The following is a 21,137-nucleotide window of genomic DNA, read 5'->3' as shown; positions in this document are numbered from 1 at the left end:
TATTGGACCCCCATACCCTTCCTGTGGGTGGAAGTGATCCCAATACCCATCCTGTGAGTGGATGTGACCCCCCCATACCCATCCTGCGAGTGGTAATGGACCCCTTACCCACCTAACAGGTGGTAGTGGACCCTATACCCATCCTATAGTTGGTATAGTAAACACCATACCATCTTGTTTGCAGTAGTTTACCCCATAAAGATTCCAACATAACATCGTTTTCTGTTAGTGTTCCTACAAAACATTCTTTAAAGATTTTTTAAGCACAAACTATGGTATATAATATTGATTGGTGAAGCACTGTTATTCTGTGTAATAATTTATAGTGCTTATTATAACTTACTAAGAACAACTAATATTTCTCAAAACAAAACTACGAGCCTTCAATAGGATGTAGCTGATCTGTAATATTCTAAGAGCATGGACAATAGTAGGTAAATTTCACAACCCATGTGGGACCTGAAAACTACAATTTTCATTACAATTGAACCAATCACGATTATTCTGATATCTACGTTGATGGACGGGTACTGTGAGACGTAAATTGGTACGTGAGGAAGAGTTTGGGCATTGGGAAAAAAGGTAACTGGGAATATATCACATATGTACTAAATCACATTCAACATATTGACTTTAAGCATTAAGTCATATATGTGCTGTCTTGTGTGAGAACGGGTTGAAAGAAGGCCATCATACGGAAAGAGGTCGACTTCCTGCTCCTGCACGGCCTCATCCGGCAGAGCCAGGGCTCTTGGTGCTCGCCCTGCCTTTTGGTCCCCAAACCAGACGGCTCCTGGCGATTATGCACCGACTATCGGCAGCTCAACAAGGTGACCATGGTGGATGCCTATCCGCTGCCCCTCCTAGAAGACTGCATCGACGAGATCGGAAACGCCACGTATGTCTCGAAATTCGACTTCTCAAGGGGTTATTATCAGATCCCGCTCACTGAACGTTCCAAACAACTAACTGCGTTTGTAACACCCGATGGTGTCTTTGAGTATCAAGTGTTACCGTTCGGCTTGCATAATACCCCTGCCACATTCCAGAGGCTAATGAACTCTTTGCTCGCTAATGTGCCAAATTGTCGGGCAAATCTAGATGACATTGTGCTTTTTGATTGTAATTGGACTGACCACATAGCTAGGTTACGCCAGTTGTTCACAGTTCTGAAAAGTGCAAATTTAACTCTAAATGCAAAAAAGTGTCATTTTGGCCAAGGCACAGTGACGTACCTTGGTTATGAAGTAGGCCAAGGAAAAGTGTTACCTCGGCAATACAAAATCAGTGCCATTCTAGAGTATCCAGTGCTCCGGTCTAAGAAGGACATTCAAAGATTTATCGGTAGGTGTGCGTACTACCGACGCTTTTATCAGAACTTTTCCAGTGTTGCCACTCCTCTCACAGACTTGTTGCAAAAGGCCATTAAATTTAGGTGGTCATGTGCAGAGGCATTTAAAAGTTTGAAATTGATCTTAGCTTCCGCCCCAGTGCTCGCTAGTCCAAGGTTCGACCGATTGTTTAAAATTCATGTTGACGAGTCTGACTCGGGTGCTGGTGTAGTGTTGTTGCAAACTGGGAATGATCAGGTGGACCACCCAGTATACTATTACTCTGTGAAATTTGACAAGGCACAACACAATTATTGAGTGGTAGAAAAAGAGGCATTGGCACTAGTGTTAACATGTAAAAAGTTTGAAGTATACCTCACAGGTAATATAGTGGAAGTGTACACGGACCATACCCACTAGTGTTCATAAACCAGATGAAGACAAAAAATAAATGCATTCTCAGGTGGGCATTGTACCTACAGGACTTCAATCTTTCCATTACCCACCTACCGGGCCGGCTCAACGTGATAGCCGACGCTCTGTCCCGGTTACCTGAGTAGCATTCATTTGAGCCACAAGAAGCCATATACCAACTGTCATGCTTTAGTTATTTTTTTTTAGGTTCTCCTGTGACATTAAATATTCCGTTTTAAATTTATTACTTCCCCGTTTTTTTTGTATGTGCTTTTTCTTTCAGAGAATTCCTATAGGTTTTTCTTGCAGAGATTTTTTTTTGGTTGATTTTCTTTTATGTCATAAATTTTCCTTTTTATTCGCTGTATACTCTTACAAAAAAAATATGACTATTATTCTAGTAGCCATAATTTTTTTTCTCTGAAGGGGGGAGGAGTGTTACGGCCCTGGTTTCCTCAGTGGAAATCAGAGGTCAAATTGAGCTATAAATAAATTACTTTACATTATTTGGTGCGCTTGTCGACGCGCCTTTGTCCCTCTCTTCCTTGCCAGACATAAGACGAATCTTGTTTCTCACAGAGCATTCAGACTATTGAGCTTGTTTTTGTTATCAACTAATCTAACTAATCTAACTAATCGAACTAATTATCAACTATTCTTAGAAGTATTAAAGTAACCAGTTTTTATGTCGGTGAAGATTTGTAATGTTTACAAGCAGCACGATCAGCTGTTGTCTCCCCGGCAACAGCTGGAGAGAGCTGAGACTGGAGGCTCCTGTGTTCTTCTCTGTTCAGGCGGTGTGGTGTAGAGACCTACCTGTGGGACTGCCTTGATTCTCTTCCTCCTCCTCTTCCCTTACTTTATCCTGTGTCTAATTTACAAAGCTAAGTATCGTGCTGCATTTTCGTTTTCTGGCATAAGTGTGTAGTAATGTGTATAGGTTATGCTAGTGTTTATATTGCTAAGTTACTCTAAGGGGTCTCAGTGGAACCACGTGTGCTCAAGTGGTACCATTAAGCTACCTAGAATCCTTGCTAGTGTTACTTGCCTAGTAGACTTTACCCTAGCTTGTCCTAATTGTAAAACCTTGTATCCTGTCTATGTGGACCAAGGCTTTTAACGTAAGATAGTGTGGTAAAGTAATTATTGTTATTGTTATTTAATGTATATGGGGGTTGTTAAGATGGTTTAATAAATAAGTTAGTTTTAAAGGAGTATCCATTCTTCCTGTGTAGGAGATCAATGATCTACCTCTAGGCTGACATTTTCTTGAAGCCACTAAGTTAATACAGTTTTATATTTTTATTGGGGGCCGGGCCTATATGATCTCCATTAATTGTGATACATCCTGATTCTAACTGCTGACCCTTCTCCATAATGTTCTAGATCCCCCATAACAGCTCATAAACTCATTACAGTCGCTCACCAAAAGTTTTCACATATTGTCCCACATCCACTTTCTGCCTTTCCTCAGTTAGCTGTTCTTTAAATGCGCTCAATGGGCTCCTCACTGAGTGTCCGTATACCAGCTGAAACGGAGTGAATCCGACCAATTCCACCACCGCATCCCTGATGGCAAAAATTGCAGATGGTAATGCCTCGTCCCACCTACTCCTTTCCTCAGCACAGTATATCCGTAAAAAACTCTTCAGCGTTCCATGGAAACACTGTAATACCCCCTGCGAATGAGGGGTGATACAGTGACGAGCGTACTTGTTCTACCTGCCATCCTCTTAATGTTTCCCTGACCAGTTTTGATTGGAATACGCTCCCCTGGTCCGTCTGGATAATCTTGGGCATGCCTACCTATGCAACGTAGTTCTGCAGTCCATCCAGAACGGCTCGTGAGGCCACTTTCCACAAGGGGACCGCTTACGGGAAACGGGTGGCCATACTCATTATGGTCAACAAATATTCGTGGCCTTTCCTGGTCCTTGGCAACGGACCAACACAAACTACCAGGACTCTCTCGAAAGGCTCACCAAAAGCTGGGATAGGCCTCAATTGTGTCTTTAGTATAGCCCGGCCTACCTGCACGCAGGCATGCCAAACATGTCCGACAAAACCTTCTCATGTCCTTCCATATATTTGGCCAATAAAAATGTTCCTACACCTTCTTCAAGGTCTTTTTCACACCCAAGTGCCCTGCCATGTCCATGGAGTGGGATAGTTCTGACACCACTGCCCTAAACTCCTTCGGTACCAACACACCTGGTGTTTTTCCAACCACACTCTATCTGCGTCGGCTGTATCCAGTCGCCATTTCCTCATCAATATGCCATTGTTCATTTAATAATGCACTGGGGACTCCGGACACGAGTTTCCCCCTTTCGCCTCCTTGGTCAGTTCTATGAATTTGTCGTTCTGCACTCTAATTAGGTCCACTCTGTTCACGCTGAATCGTTCAGGCACGGTCATCTTCACTTTTGACCTCACCGAGCCTTCATTTTCCTTAGCTAAACCTTCACTGAACAGCCCTAATACTTCCACGTTGATTTCTTCCTTCGGTGGAGTCGACACTGCTACATCGTCTCCAGTGTCACCTTCGGCGGCTATATCCGACCTTGTCATTACACAGGCAGGGTACACAATGACTTGGCTGTCCTCTGCCTTATCCTCGAGGATGCTAGCTAGGTCTACTTTGTCCGGTGTTCCATCCATACCACGGCCCTTCTGGCACTCCTCCGGCACAGTCTTCACTATTAGCTCTGGTAACACCTTGGATCCACACAAGACACTACCCAGTATCACCTGGACTCCTGGAACAGGTATGTCAGGACATACTCCCAATATCACCTCCGCCGACAAATAATCCGACTTCAGCACGACAGCACATACGGGCATGTCACTCTCCAACAACACCTCATGAACCTGAATCTTCTTACTGCCAGCTAACAGTCGATCGTCCCCAATCAGGCCTCTCAGAATCAAACTCTGATTAGCTCTAGTATCTCTGAGGATTCTAGCCTCCACCACAGGTTGGCCTTCAATGCTGACCCATCCTCTACTGATGAACGGCCTATACCTCTCATTCACGAAGTTTACTTTCTGTGGTTTGTCCTGTAATACATTAATATGTTGACCAGACCACACACTAGAAAGTGAAGGGACGACGACGTTTCGGTTCGTCCTGGACCATTCTCGACTTGAGAATGGTCCAGGACGGACCGAAACATCGTCGTTGTCCCTTCACTTTCTAGTGTTTGGTTTGGTCAACATATTTCAGCCACGTTATTGTGACTCCTCGTCTGCGATTCATTAATACATTTGTTTCAGGGTTAACACATTGTCATGGACACAACTCTCTTGCCCTGTCTACAATCTTTCTTCATGTGACCAAATCTGTTACAATTGTAACATCTCATTTGGGAGAAGTCTCTTCTATACATTCTTGAGTGGCTATGACTGTCCACTCGCCTTGGATCTCTTCGGCCCCGGTACAGTACCTGTACTCTGCGGGGTCTGACTGGATTCTTGATTTCTCGGTACATACTTGGTTTCCTGCTTGTTTCAAGCAGGCGGACTCGGAAACTCTCCTTCCTGGGGTCTAAAGCTAACTGGTCTGTTCGTCTGTCCACCAAAAGCTCTTCGTCCTAGACTCCACTGGGTCTGCCATTCTTACGTCTTGCTTCACTTTTCACCCTGTTTTTCCTTAAGCTCTTATACGCCTCAGTAATCATGTCTGCCCTATCTGGGGCATCTCTTACATCCTTCACTCATGCCTCTTGGATCTTGAACTTCATTTCGGGATGCATCATTTCCAGGAATTTCTCCATGATCAGTATAAGATCCCATCCCGGCAGCCTCCGTCCATCTCTGGAAACACCTTTCCAGACCCTTTGCTATTTCAGCAAATGTACTTACTGGCGCCTTTATCATTTCTCTGAAGAGCTTTCTATAAGCTTCAGGAGTCAACTGAAAAGAGCGTAGTATGCTGTTCTTTACTGTCCCATAATTTCGGCATTCCTCCAATGACAGCTGGGTATATGCCTCTCTGGCAACACCGGTTAATCTTAATTGAACCAATTGGGCCCATTCTTCCTATGGCCACTCTTTAATGTTCGCTACCTTCTCGAAATGCTTGAAGAAGCTCTCTGCCTCCTCAGGCACAAATAGGGAAATGTCTTTTTCTCTTACTTTAATATCGTGTGGGTGTGATACCTGGAGGGTGCTCTCTGGCAATTCATGTTTAATCCTTTTCTCTCCCAAAGCTCTATTGGCTTCTCTCTCCATTTGTTTTGTTCTCTCTTTTTTTTGTTCCACTTGGGCTTTCTCGTTTTCTTTCTCCTGTTCCACTCCAGTTCTCTTATTCGAGTTTTCTCTTTTTCCGCTTCATTTTTCATCTGAAGTTCTAACCTACACTTTTCCAGTTGGAACTACCTCTCCTCACGTTGTTGTTGCATCTGTAGCTCTAACTGAAACCTCTCCAAGCTCCTGTTTCTGCTACTCCTGCTACTGTAGCTACTCCTACTTGATCCTTGGGACCTCACTTCATCCTGTCCATCATCCTCCTTTCCACTTCCAGATCCTTTCTGGGCTCCTTGTTCTGGAACTTCACTCTTAGCTCTCAACTGTCTAAAGATTTCATCCTTCATTGCAGCCACTTTAGATGACTTCACCTTGATGCCACACTTCTCCGCTATCTGCTTTAACTGCTATTTGGTGCAACCTTCCAAATCCTCAGGTTTGCATGACTCTACAAACGTTTGCACCTTCTCCATCTTGTCCTATGAGTCTTCCTGAGAGAGAAAGAATATACCTGCGATCGCACAGTTATCTATTGCTGTTAAGGGTGTATCAGTCTAACCTCTTGGACTCAAACTGTGGGCGTGTCAATCCAATGTCCCGGACAGGCCCCCAGTATATATTCTGATCTTAGGGGGTTGGGGCATATGGAACTTATACCTCCAATGAGAGCTCTGGCTGTTGCACCAGGCTGTTACTTTAGTACAGGCGGACAACGTCCCCTAACCACTCTCTGCCGGAACAACCAAGTGACCTTGGCAGCCACACTCCCGCTACCATAGGTCGACCAGCAATGGACACTTGAGAGCTTGAAATTTTCTCAGATCACCCTGTATGCCTTTTGATCTTGGAGAGGGATTCAGCATCACACATTTAGGGGTGTGACTCCAACACTGACCTCGTTGTCCTGTATACAAACCCTACTTGAGCTGCCATGACTCCTCACTCCTTGTTTGGAATGATCTCCTAAATCCCCCTTTTTATGAATAAGAATTTTCGGCCACCCTGTCTGCAGCCATGATTCTCTTCACATTTAATAAATGAAAAAAAAACATATACAATATAGGACACACAAAAGATGAAATATTACCATACAACACTCTAAGCTGCTACAACACGTTAGCAATCCAATATCATATCCTGGATTCACCAACTGCTCATATCAAGTGGCTGCTCAACTCTTGGTTTACTACTCCACTTACTACTCCCTCACTAAATGAGGTTAAAATCTCGTCACAACAATAATATACACTCAGCCCTAATAGTATATAAAACTCAGCCTTGGGCTGAAACACCAGAAACATCTTCATAAATATTTCCCAACACAAGAACAAACCAATCACCCACCTTACACTGCGTCTTACATGCCAATAAGCATTCAGGCAACCCCCTTATGCATTCCTATGTATCTACCATAAAAGTCTGTTCTGCTCCTGCAGGCTCACTACCATGTACATCTCTAGGTTTTCCAAAATTTTCAACAACCCACTTCTGTAGTTCTCCCAAAACTGCTTCACCACGAAGTCCTCTTCAAACACCAATGATGCTTTACCACTGATTCTATAGATAAACTTGAAACTCCTCTTCACTGCTCCTTTACACTGCTTGAGGTCAACTCCTCACTATAGAGTTCTGCTCTCCCACAAATTTCAGCATACACTTCCCCAGCATCGACGTTTCTCCCATTAACTTCTTCCCTGGCCTCGAAGTTCTTCCATCAACTGTTCTGGTGTGAGGGGGTTGGGGCATATGGAACTTAAACCTCCAAACGAGAGCTCTGATTGTTGCACTAGACTGTTACTTGCGTACAGGCGGACAACGTCCCTCCATCCACTCTCTGCCAGAAGAGAAAACCGACCTCGACAGCCACACTCACGCTACCATCGGTCGACCAGCAATGAACACTGGAGTGCTTGAATTTTAGTCAGGTTCAGGTTGATCTCGGAGAGGGGTTCAGCGTCACACATTTAGGGGTACGGCTCCAACGCTGGATGAATCATTCCGTAAGGGAAACTATGAGGAGATGAGAAAATTCCTAATGGATATAACATGGGAAACAGAGCTCAGGGGAAAGACGGCCCAAGACATGATGGAATACGTCACGCAGAAGTGTAAGGAGGCAGCAGAAAAGTTTATCACGGCCTAAAAGGAAAAAAAGGAAATGCAGATGAGAAACCCCATTGTATAATCAGATTTGTAGGCTAGCCAAACAACTGAGTAAAAGAGCGTCAAGAAACTAAAGAAATAACATGACACTGAGAGCAGAGAAGGATACCAGAGAGCCAGGAGTGAATACGTCAGGGTGAGAATAGAGGCAGAAGGGCAATATGAAAACGACATAGTAAGCAAGGCTAAGACTCAGCCTAAATTGCTACATAGCCACATCAAGAGAAAGACAACAGTGATGGAAGAGGTAATGAAACTGAGGATAGGGGCAGACAGATTCACTTCAAACGACTAAAAAGTGTGAAAGGAACTCAATAAGAAATTCCAAGAAGCCTTCACATTAGAGCAAGGGGAAGTTCCCGAGATAAGAGAAGGAATATTTAACCAGGCACCACTAGATAAATTTGAGATTACCAGTGTGGATGTAAGGAAGCTTTTCCTAGTGTTGGATGTGACAAAGGCTATAGGCCCAGATGTAATATCGCCATGGATACTAAAGGAAGGAGCAGAATCACTGTGCCTGCCACTCTCCATAGTGTGTAACAAATCCCTGGTAATAGGTGAACTGCAAGAAATTTGGAAGATGCAAACGTAGTCCCAATATACAAGAAGGCACTGTCCCAATATAGACAGGAGGCACTGAACTACAGGCCAGTGTCCCTAACTTACATACCATGCTAGTTGTTGGAGAAAATTGTGCAAACAAAGCTAGTGGAACATCTGGAGCATTGGAACTTTGTGACACAACACCAACAACGTTTCAGGGATTGACAAGTCCTGCCTAACTGGATTAATTGAATTCTACGATCAGGCAACAAGAATCAGGCAAGAAAGAGAGGGGTGGGCAGACTGCATATTTTTGGATTGCCAGAAAGACTTTGACACCGTATGACACCAGAGACAAGTGCGAAATCTGGAGATGCAGGCAGGAGTGAAAGGTAAGGTACTCCATTGGATAAGGGAGTACCTAGGTACCAGAAGACAATGAGTCACTATGAAGGGTGAGGTCTCAGACTGGCGAAACGTCACCAGTGGAGTCCCGCAGGGTTCAGTCCATGGACTCATACTGTTTCTGATGAAACAGTAAATGATCTACCAGAGGGTATAGAATCATTCCTCTCATTGTTTGCTGATGAAACAAAAATTATTAGGAGGATTAAGACGGAGGAAGATAGTATGAGGTTTCAAGATGACCTAGACAGACCAAATAAATGGTCCAACAAATGGCTACTAAAGTTCAACCCGAGTAAATGTAAGGTAATGAAACTAGGCAGTGGAAACAGGAGGTAGGTCACAGGATACAGAATGGGAGATGAAGTCCTTCAGGAAACGGACAGAGAGATAGATCTAGGAGTTGATATCACACCAAACCTGTCTCCTGAAGCCCACATCAAGAGAATAACTTCTGCGGCATATGCGAGGCTGGCTAACATCAGAACTGCCTTCAGGAACCTGAGTAAGGAATCATTCAGAACCTTGTATACCACATATGTGAGACCAATCCTGGAGTATGCGGGCCCCAAAATGAAACCCATACCTGGTGAAGCACAAGGCGAAGCTTGAAAAAGTTCAGAGGAATGCCACTAGGATAGTCCCAGAACTAAAAGCCATGAGTTACGAGGAAAGGCTGCATGAAATGCACCTCACGACACTGGAAGTCAGAAGAGTAAGGGGAGACATGATCACTACCTACAAAATTCTCAGAGGATTTGACAAGTAAGATTAAGATAAACTGTTTAACATGGTTGGTACGCGAACAAGGGGACACAGGTGGAAACTGAGTACCCAAATGAGCCACAGGGACTTTAGAAAGAACTTTTCAGCGTCAAGAGTAATTAACAGATGGAATGCATTAGGCAGTGATGTGGTGGAGGCTGACTCCATACAAAGTTTGGAATATAGATATGATAGAGCCCAGTAGGCTCAGGAATCTGTTCACCAGTTGATTGACAGTTGAGAAGCAGGACCAAAAAGCCAAAGTTCAACCCCCACAAGCACAACTAGGTGAGTACATACACACACACACACACACCACACATCTAGGGCCCATAAGATGAGTGTACTCACAACTAGGTGAGTACACACAACTTGGGGGCCTAGCGGCTAAGTAGACAGCTGCTCCGGGCTGCTTCCTGGGGATATGTATGTGTGTGCGTGTAAGAGAAATATATGTAGTAGACATAATAGAGAAAAAATAAATCGGTTAGAAAGGCAGGGTTCAAGAGTTAATAGCTCGTTTCTGCAGATGCAGATAGTAAATACAAATAGTACACACAAACACACACACACACACACACAGCTTTGAGCGCAGCTACACACCCCAGTGCTAATCCACCCCATGCTAACCAGCTCACATTTGCGTCTCAGGTCACCCCTTCCCCAAATCAGCCGCCCCTGCTTATCTCCCCAACACATCCCTTGACCCCTCTGGAGTCAAATTCATCCCACATTCCAAGGACCCCCTCATCACCTCAACCCCCAAAACCCGTCCAGCCCTCATCCCCCAAAACCCACCCAGCCCTCATCCCCCAAAACCCATCCAGCCCTCATCCCCTCAACCCCAAGAACCCACCCAGCCCTCATCCCCTCAACACCCAAAGCCTACCCAGCCCTCACCCCTCCTCATCCCCTCTCCTTCCATGTGACCCCCCACCCTTGCAAGGGGGGTGGGAGCTCCCAGCAAACACAAATCATCTACACAACGTTCGCCTATCTCTTCCCATAGGTGTGGGAATGATTTGCATTGAGAATGGTGCAGGAGAGCCTTTGAGAAACTTTTACTCAAAAAATCCAAACACAAAGCTTTTATTTTAAATTGTTTTTCTACCATTATTTTGTTCCAAATATAAAACAAATAGTTTTTACATGTTTAAATATAAAATTTATGGTGTTTTTTTGTAAAATTCATTAATAAATTGTGAATGATATATATTGGCTGAGTGAAACCTTTAAAATCCATTTAGTTATAATATGAACAGAAAAAAGTAGTTTTCCAAATTTTCTAAAAATCGCTCTTTTTAACACAATTTGACTCCTTATGCATTCCACTAAACACTATATCATGTTTAAATATATAATTTATGTATTATTCCCTAAAATAATTTATATAAATTATATAAGTTGCTGGAAAGTGGTGTGAAAGAATTTGAAAACTTTTTGTTGTGTTATAATTGGAATGTTCTTATTAACTATGTCTCAAGTTCACAGTTTATCAAACAAGAAGATTAACATTCGTCAGCTCTTAAAATCTTATATGTTACCTTGCTGGTGCAAAATGGGTGAATCTTTAGGAACAGCTAGTATCTATATATCACAAATGGTGTTTTCCCTAACTCAAACAATGTAGGGTTTATTATTCTACACATATTTCTAATGACTCTTAGATGTTTACATTCTCTGAAGTATAATTGTGAAGGCTGTGTCCATCACTCTCAACACAGATTCTTAAACTCCTCTCTGCAGGTTCAACTATATAATTATTTTCCATTTTGAATCTCCATGGACATTTGTATCCAAAATGAAACCAATGTGGTTTCCTTCAGCGCCTTCAGCCAGCACATTTGCTCATTCATTTCCACAGATTCCAACATGGTAGGGGATTTACAGAAATTTGTATATTCATATTGTTATATATTAAAAATATGAATGCAGTTCAATATGATAAGACAAATACATGAGTTTATGATATATTCGTTTTCTGTGATATACCATTGATATGCTTTTGTTTCTTTAAATGGCAGACTAAACTAAAGTGCTCACATCAACAGATTTGATGTATAAATGGTCAACGCTCAACAGAGTTAGTATAAATGTATTAGTATAAATCTTACTTGTCTCATTGTTAATTCACATTCAATGTCAACTTGTGGTTTTGATGTGGCACGTTTGGCCAAGTCATCCGCCACCTCGTTGAGCACTATATTCCAACACGAGATGGAACAGTTCAATATGAGTTAGTTAGTTTAGTTCATTTATTATGCACCCCATACCCATCTTGTGGGCAGTTGTGGAAAGGGTTACAGAGGCACATAATGGGCTCAGGGACTGAACCCCACAATTCATTTAGCTAAGCAAGTTACAATCTTAATGAGCTAGTTACAAAATTCAATATAAGTCATCACATCAACAATGGGTTCGAGATCGACCTCAAGTACAGGTTCTAAATTAAGCAACTGACATATGTGGAGAGCTAGTATCAAAATTTATATGTTTGTCCTGCACACCGCCCCCCATCCAGTGGGCAGCGGTGGATAGGTTACAATCACTTAGTTGTTATCTACAGTTAGCAAACTGGGGATATTTGGCTAAAATTTCTGGTAGCAGATCATTTTGAATGAAATATTGACACATCGCTGGAACATTGGTTATAGAATTGTCTCTAAATTCATGTATCTTTTCGCACTCCATCACATAGTGACGGAGGTTGTGAGAATAATTTTGTTGACACAGTTTACATTTGGTCAGGTCTACATCAGCAGATAATGAGAATTCCCAGAGATACTTGTAACCGAGTCTAAGCCGAGCAGTAGTAACATCTAGAAGTCTGCTGATTTTATTGGATGATCCATAGATGTGTGGCTCCTCTTGCATGATAGTATGATGATAGATGGAATTACTGGTGTCAATTTCACTTTGCCTCAGATCTACAAGATCTTGTTGAAGTTCTCGGTGTACTGCTGCTCTCAGATTGGTCATTGACAATCCAAGGTTACACTCAACGGCTCCTTTAAAGGCAGATTCTTTGGCTAACTTATCAGCTCTATCATGCATTCGGAGCCCAACATGAGTTGGAGACCACATGAAATGGACTCTGTTACCATCCTTAATAATTTTGTTGTATTTGTGTCTAGCTTCCGACACAAGCATGTTGCAGTTATGTCTTAAAGAGTTGAGAGCATTTAAGGATGATTAGGAGTCACTTACAATTAATGTATCAAGTTTTGAGACTTGTACACATTTCAGTGCAAGGATCAAGGCAAATAGTTCAGTCTGAAGGGTAGAGGCCCAGTTGTTTATACGGACTCCCCACTCAAAGCAGCTAGGCCATCGCCCATTGTCAGGACAACTACACTTCCAGCTGCACCCTTGGTGCGGTGTAGGGAACCATCAGTGTATATAATTTGAGAGAGAGAATGCTCTGTGGACAGAGCATCAATATGGCTTAAGGCGTTGAGCTTTGCCTCAAGACGAAGCTTGGGTTGATCTCTAATTTGCTTCTTGGGTGGAAAGGGAGGGATTAAAACTGGAAAGGGTGTAACCTCCTACAGTGCAGGAAAGTGCCGTTGTTGTTTCTCTTGGGACAAATCATGAACCCCCATATATTCTGAGTTGAGTTCCAGTTTTTGTTATCCATTTGGAACAATGCTGATCTTCAATAAAGAAATTCTGGAGGGCTTCTGTGCAAGGATTAGAATGAGTTAGCCTAAGCATTTTTATACCAATTTGACAGTTAATTTCAGTAACACGATCAAAAACGCTCAGAATATTAAGTTCCTTTCTCATATTAAGTATCTTTTTGGTACGAGGGCACCCAAGGATTATCCTCAAGGCTTCGTTCTGCAATTTTTCAAGCCCTCCAAGCTTTCTTTCAGGCATCAAAACAAGCAGAGGTGCAGCATAATCCACTAAAGATCTGATGTATGCAAAGTACATCATTTTGACAATTCTGACATTGGCACCATAGCCTGTAAGACAAATACATGAGTTTATGATAAATTCGTTTTCTGTGATATAACATTGATATGCTCTTTTTTTCTTTAAACGGCAGAATAAACTAAATCACATTATCAATGGGTTCGAGATCAACCAGAATTCCAGTTTCTAGGCAGGCGATGAGTACTCACAATAATCTTAAGCGTCAAAACAAAAATGTGTATACTCTTTTTACTCTCCTGACCTTAGTTCTTGAGCTATGTATTTAATTTTGGTACCAACGCGTTCGCAATAACATTCTCTAGAAGAACATCAGTAAAAACGGTCACAAAAAGTTATATGGATACCAGCACCAAATAAATACCTACGTAGATGACTCGCCGTGAGTGCCCAAGAGCAACAAAATGTTTTTACTCTTGGGATTGTTATCACTTCCACACTTGTCCTACAGCGTTAATTTTGGTATCAATGTACTCGCAATGAAATTCCCAACACGGTGATATGAATATAAACGTAGAATAATGGTCGCGGCCCACCCGCAAGAGTGTGGGAAGTGGTGGAACTGTTACCCAGTATTGGTGACAGGATGACACATGGGCGATACAGCGCTTTGAAAGTTTATAATTATTTTACTGTCCTGACATTATTATTGTATGTACGTCATTCATTTTTATGCCAATGTTTTCGCAATAGAATGTTCTATGAGTCCGTAGGTATAAAAGAGCAACAAAGCGTAAGATAGAATAGCACCATATATAAAACAACGATGGAACATATCAGTGAGCGTCAAACACACACTAAATGTTTTTACTGTTGTTATGTTTGTTATGTTATCTGTTATAGATAGGAGCTGGCTGATATGGGCCAATAGGCCTTCTGCAGTTACCTTTGTTCTTATGTTTTTGCCTTGTAACGCCCAAAATTCAGTATAAGTCGTCACATTTTCAATGGGTTCGAGATCAACCACAATTTCTTGAATGGATATAACAAAGGGGATATTAATAGGGTATTAAAATTGTCAACACAAGATAGAACACGAAACAATGGGTATAAATTGGATAAGTTTAGATTTAGGAAAGACTTGGGTAAATACTGGGTCAGTAACAGGGTTGTTGATTTGTGGAATTTTTCTTAACATATAAATTTATCTTTATTTATCTTAAACTGGTTGGGAGAGGTACAGTTTTTAACATAATTGGGAAGGTCATTCCACATTCGAGGTCCCTTGATTTGTAAAGCATTTCTAGTTTGACTAAGTCGTACTCTTGGAATATCAAATAGGTATTTGTTTCTGGTGTGGTGCTCATGGGATCTGTTACAACCTTCTAGGAAGCTTTTAAGGTCAGGATTGACATTACAGTGTAGCGTTTTCTATATATAAAATACACATGAGAGTATGTGCAGGGACTTAATATCTAACATATTCAGAGATTTGAGTAAGGGGTCCATATATACTGCCCGGTTGCCTGAAATGCTATGCCTACTATAGTGGCTTTAGGTATTGTATGCACTAGCTCTATCTATAAATCCAACATTATGTTTGTAAATCAACTATGTATGTACTTCCCTGAATAAAATTGACTTTACTGTACACTTATATTCTCTGTGGATTTGTTATCCCCTATCGTTTGGGAGAAAAAAAATGACTAATACGTTCGGCGAATGACTTTGACTTCAACTTCACTTTGACTTCGTTCATGTCATCGTATTTTCCGTAATATATAAAGATTATGACAATGCAATTATATTATTGTGTGCAAATAAGTTTGAAATTTCATGTACCCTAAAAATAGTAAAATAAAGAATAAGAATAATTAAATAATTGTTGTAGTAAATTGTCACACGTTCATCATACGCAAACGAACAGACAGTTTGGAGCGTCAGTACAACAAGACCGCCGCCATTTTAAAACACGGCTTCGAATGTAAGTAATGTTTTTCTCGTACTAACACTGTATTATGCAATAGATTAGGTCTTGAATTCACAAATTTAGTTGTTACATCTGACAGAGTATGTTAGACTGTGTAATGCTGGTCCATGTTGACGTATTTGTGGGCTTGGTTGGTTTAAATGTGATGGCACCCCAATATGGGCACACAATATGGGCACCCCACAACTGCTGCATATTCTAGCTTTGGACTAGCAAAAGTGGTGAACAATTTCTTTAGTATTTCGCCATCCATGTATTTAAAAGCAATTCTGAAGTTGGAATGCATGGCATAGGCTCCTCACACAATGTTCCTTATGTGGTCCTCAGGTGATAGTTTTCTATTTAGAACCACCCCTAGATCTCTTTCTTTATCAGAATTCCTTAAAGATTTCTCACATGGTTTTCCTAATGATAGATTGTGGGCTGTAAGGGACAGGTGAATGTATGGATTAGTTGATAGAAGTTCCAGTCCACCTGTAGACAGGGATCTCACATCAGCTTGTATATTATACAAAGATAAGATTTGATAAATTCAGTTATTTGACTGAACACTGGCTCTGTTTAAATCAGAGATTTAAACATACATAGTCTAACCTAGCTCCTTTCTTTTTTACCTAGCCTAACCTAGCTTTTTTTTCCCAAGCCGGTCTATGGCCCATGTTTTTTTTTTATGCCTCAGTGGTCCATGCACATGTCCGTTCAAGGGGATTAAATAGCCGGTCTATGGCCCCTGGGTTTTACGAACTTTTTTTTCCCAAGCCGGTCTATGGCCCGTGTTTTTTTTTTATGCCTCAGTGGTCCATGCACAGGTCCGTTCAAGGGGATTAAATAGCCGTTCTATGGCCCCAGGGTTTTCTCAAATTTTCTTTCATAGCCGGTCTATGGCCCCTGGGTTTTACGAACTTTTTTTTCCCAAGCCGGTCTATGGCCCCTGGGTTTTACAAACTTTTTTTTCCCAAGCCGGTCTATGGCCCGTGTTTTTTTTCGATGCCTCAGTGGTCCATGCACATGTCCGTTCAAGGGGATTAAATAGCCGGTCTATGGCCCCTGGGTTTTACGAACTTTTTTTTTCCCAAGCCGGTCTATGGCCCGTGTTTTTTTTCGATGCCTCAGTGGTCCATGCACAGGTTCGTTCAAGGGGATTAAATAGCCGTTCTATGGCCCCAGGGTTTTCTCAAATTTTCTTTCATATCCGGTCTATGGCCCCTGGGTTTTACGAACTTTTTTTTCCCAAGCCGGTCTATGGCGTGTATGTTAAATAAACCAAATTTTTCACTTTTGACAATTGAGCACCTGCTACATCCAGATTCTAGGGAGGAAAGGAATATAATATAATATCTAATATATCTATCTGTGTGAAATAGATTAAATCCATTTATTTGATATTCAGCTAATAGTTCTGTATTTTCTACATTCATCGATGTTTTGGTAAGTGCAATAATATGTATTGTTTCATTGCAGATTAGAGATTCTAGCTAGTTCTAGATTTCCGAAGTACTGAAACGCGCGCCGTACAGGCTTGGTGGATCTAGGTGCAAGGTAAAATTATTTACATTTACTTGTTTTTATATATATATATATATATATATATATATATATATATATATATATATATATATATATATATATATATATATATATTATATATGTTTGTATATGTATTTGTATGTATATAAATTTGTGTGTAAATCACGGAAATTAACTTGAGGAAACTGGCAACCAAAAACCAGTAGGCAGTCTACTGTATTTTATCAAACCCTTATTAGAATAATAGATCTTGTAAAAATTTACCGTTATGGTGCATTCGGAAGACAAACCAAATTTTTTCACTTTTGACAATTGAGCACCTGCTACATCCAGATTCTAGGGAGGAAAGGAAGGACGATCTTACTGGATCCCATAGCCTCTCCGAGGCACAAACCAGGCTTGTACACAACCCTCCCCCTGCACCTGAGCTATGTCAACAGGTCGTTCTTTCTCTTCGCCCTTACATCATCACACACAGAGATCACAATAACGTGATGCATCAAATGAACAAATCCACAAGGGCCGTGACGAGGATTTGAACCTGCGTCCGGGAGCATCCCAGACACTGCCTAAATCGACTGAGCTACAACAGGGTAAAAGGATCCAGGAAGTTCAGTAGAAGTTTGGTTTCAACCCTTTTACCCTGTTGTAGCTCAGTCGATTAAGGCAGTGTCTGGGATGTTCCCGGACACAGGTTTGAATCCTCATCACGGCCCTTGTGGATTTGTTCATTTGATGCATCACGTTATTGTGATCTGTGTGTGATGATGTAAGGGCGAAGAGGGAGAACGGCCTGTTCACATAGCTCGGGTGCAGGGGGGGGGGGTTGTGTAAAAGCCTGGTTTGTGCCTCGGAGAGGCTATGGGATCCAGTAAGTTCAGTAGAACTTCGGTTTCAACCCTTTTACCCTGTTGTAGCTCAGTCGATTAAGGCAGTGTCTGGGATGCTCCCGGACGCAGGTTCGAATCCTCGTCACGGCCCTTGTGGATTTGTTCATTTGATGCATCACGTTATTGTGATCTGTGTGTGTAATTCTTCACTTGCTACAGCAACAGGAATGTGTGTGTATGTATTTGTGTTGTTGAATATGACCGAAAGTGTAAGATTAATGATTCTAACACAAATCGTCTGAATATTTGTTTTTCTTCACTGTCGAGAGTAGTTAAAAAAATTTACTCGAGTTTATTTTCACACTTTATTTATGGTCCTTAAGTCCCTCTCCTTACTGCTGCTGCTGTTTCTCGCATCTTTGCATCGCTTGTATGTTTGGGGGTTTGGCCTCTTGCTATATATTGATTCCATTTGTGTGTGTTTGGGTCTCAGGCCCTCTCGCAATTTCTGTTGAACAAACCCCTTTTCCTAGTTCTGCATCTCTCCTTTGGTACAAATTTTGTTGTGCTTTTATCATATATTTCACAAAACTTGACATACATTTCATTTACTTCATGTCCTATCAGCAAGTGTTTGTCAAATTCTTTAAGGAAAGTTTATCATCCTGATTGCAGATCTCTAGCGCTATTATGTCAACTTCTTGTGGATTCGCAATCATTATTTAATTTACCTTTAGGTGTTCTTTCACCAGCACAGCAACACTGTACCTCTCCCAACCAGTTTAAGATAAAAACTAAGTACTAACTAATTAACTCAATGTAACCTACCTTACCCCCAAAATGTCAACCCATGTCTTCTATTTTAAACAATGCTGTTTTGTTGACCAAATTGTATTTTTGTTTTTTTCTGCAATGTTTCCCCCCCGCCCACCACTCTACCACCACATTGAGTTTAGTAGCTCTGCGCACATCAGGTGCTGTTTAATATACAGACCTACTCCTCCATTTGACCTAGTTTCTCTATCACATCTATATCACTTTGTGCTTTAGGCCTGGTGGAGCTTGGTCCACCAGGCTGTTGTTTGGAGTGGCCCGCAGATCCACATACAGTCTGCATATGATATACAGTCTGTTGATCAATTGAACTACAGTAGTTAGTTTTTATCATCCGAATGCACCAATATGTGTTCATTCTTCCCAGATGAAGGAACTAGGTAATATTCATCATCTGAATGCACCATCTGAAGCTTTAACACACTCATGATACACGAGAGGTTTAAAAAACTTTTAAAACTTTTAAAACTTTTTGACCTATGTATTTAAAAGCAATTCTAAAGTTAAAAAGTGTAGCATAGGCCCCTCGCAGAATGTTCTTAATATGATCCTCAGGTTATAGTTTTCTATCTAAAACCACCCCTAGATCTCTTTCTTGATCAGAATTCTTTATAGATCTCTGTGGCTTGATCATAGAAACTGAGTAAATTCGTTACACTGGACCTTCCAGATCGAATACCATGCTGACAGTCTGATATATCATTCAGTACGTCTGCATCTGAAATTGAGCAATACCGGATTTATTATTTGGTTTTATAAATTTTATACTTATAATCTTAACTTATTTCAGAGACCACGAGTAATCTGGGCTTCGAACTTAACAGAAAAGCCTTCCGTAGACCTGCTTCTTTGCTACATAATAGACAAAATTTAGTAAGTATTGATTTATTATGTGTTTGTTTATTTATTTATTTTTTCTTTATATACAAGAAGGTACATTGGGGGAGAGTACAATGACTTGAAGTTATACATTCTTGTAAAGCAACTAGCACTCATAGCGTTTCGGGCAGATCTAAGTATAGACTAAGGAACTTACCATCTTTTTTATTTCTGATGTTAACATTGTGTAACTGTAGATGAATTGCATTTGTTGATTTGCTCCCAAGTAAGATGTTGTAGGTCCTTTCTATGTTTAGTGTGAGTTTGTTGGTTGACATTAATAAGTGGATTTTTTTTTAATTTATTGTTTACATCATTATTTAATATGAGTGGGTTGGAGTCTGAGTAGATGAGGTTAGTGTCATCATTATCTCATATCTCAGTGATTTTGTCGTAATGGTCAAGTAGCTGTACTGTACAAGTAGAGGACATGAGAGATAGCTGTAAGAGGTATTTCAATATCTTCCTGCTCTAAATCCTTGTTGGCCTGGATTGTGGAGGTCATTGGTCTCTATAAAACTAGTAACCTGACTCCTGATCACTCTCAAATAATTTTATTATGTGGGATGTTAGTGCAACTGGTCTATAATTCTTTGCCAATGCTTGTGTTGTGTTGTGTTGTTTTGGTAGTGATGTGCAATGTGTTGTTTTGGTAGTGATTCGTCCAGTTCTGGTAGTAGTGCGGTTGTTGTGTGGTGTAGTACTTGTGTGCTTGTTAATGACTTGTATTCCAGTCTTGTGGGTATCTCCTTTCCCCTACGGGCCAACTGCTTTGTTCTTACCTAGCATTTTGCTTTGTTTGGGTATGAAAGTTTGTGTGCCGTATATTTTGCAAAATTTGCCATATATCTCATTATTTACTCCTCTGCCTAGCAACAAGTCTGTCTAATTATACTCATTAACTGTTTTTCAAAGTTCCCCATAGTGTCCTTTATTGAAATCGAGGTCATGAACCGTTTCAATGTTCTTATTTTCTTCTAGATTATATCTTAAAGTATATTTAAATGTTATTGTTATTATTGTTATTAAATGTTATTGTGACATTGCATTGCAATTGAGCTATGTTGTTTACCATACCGTTCATTTCGTGAGTATAAGTATAGATGCCACACTTGTGACAGGTAAAACCATGCCTTTTTTGAAAAACAGCACTGTCTGTTGCACGTAAGAGCAACCCACACTATATTATGTTGCGATATTATTTCAATATTTCCGATTGCATTGATAATTTGAATTTTCATAGATTTCAATTTATTTTCATTTCGATTTAATAATTTTGTGTGACATTGCATTGAAATTGAGCTGTGTTGTTTACCATACTGTTCATTT

This window comes from Procambarus clarkii, chromosome 71, assembly GCF_040958095.1.
Source record: "Procambarus clarkii isolate CNS0578487 chromosome 71, FALCON_Pclarkii_2.0, whole genome shotgun sequence".
Taxonomy (NCBI): domain Eukaryota; kingdom Metazoa; phylum Arthropoda; class Malacostraca; order Decapoda; family Cambaridae; genus Procambarus; species Procambarus clarkii.
The sequence above is the reverse complement of the archived record's forward strand: the minus strand, read 5'-3'. Positions refer to the sequence as shown.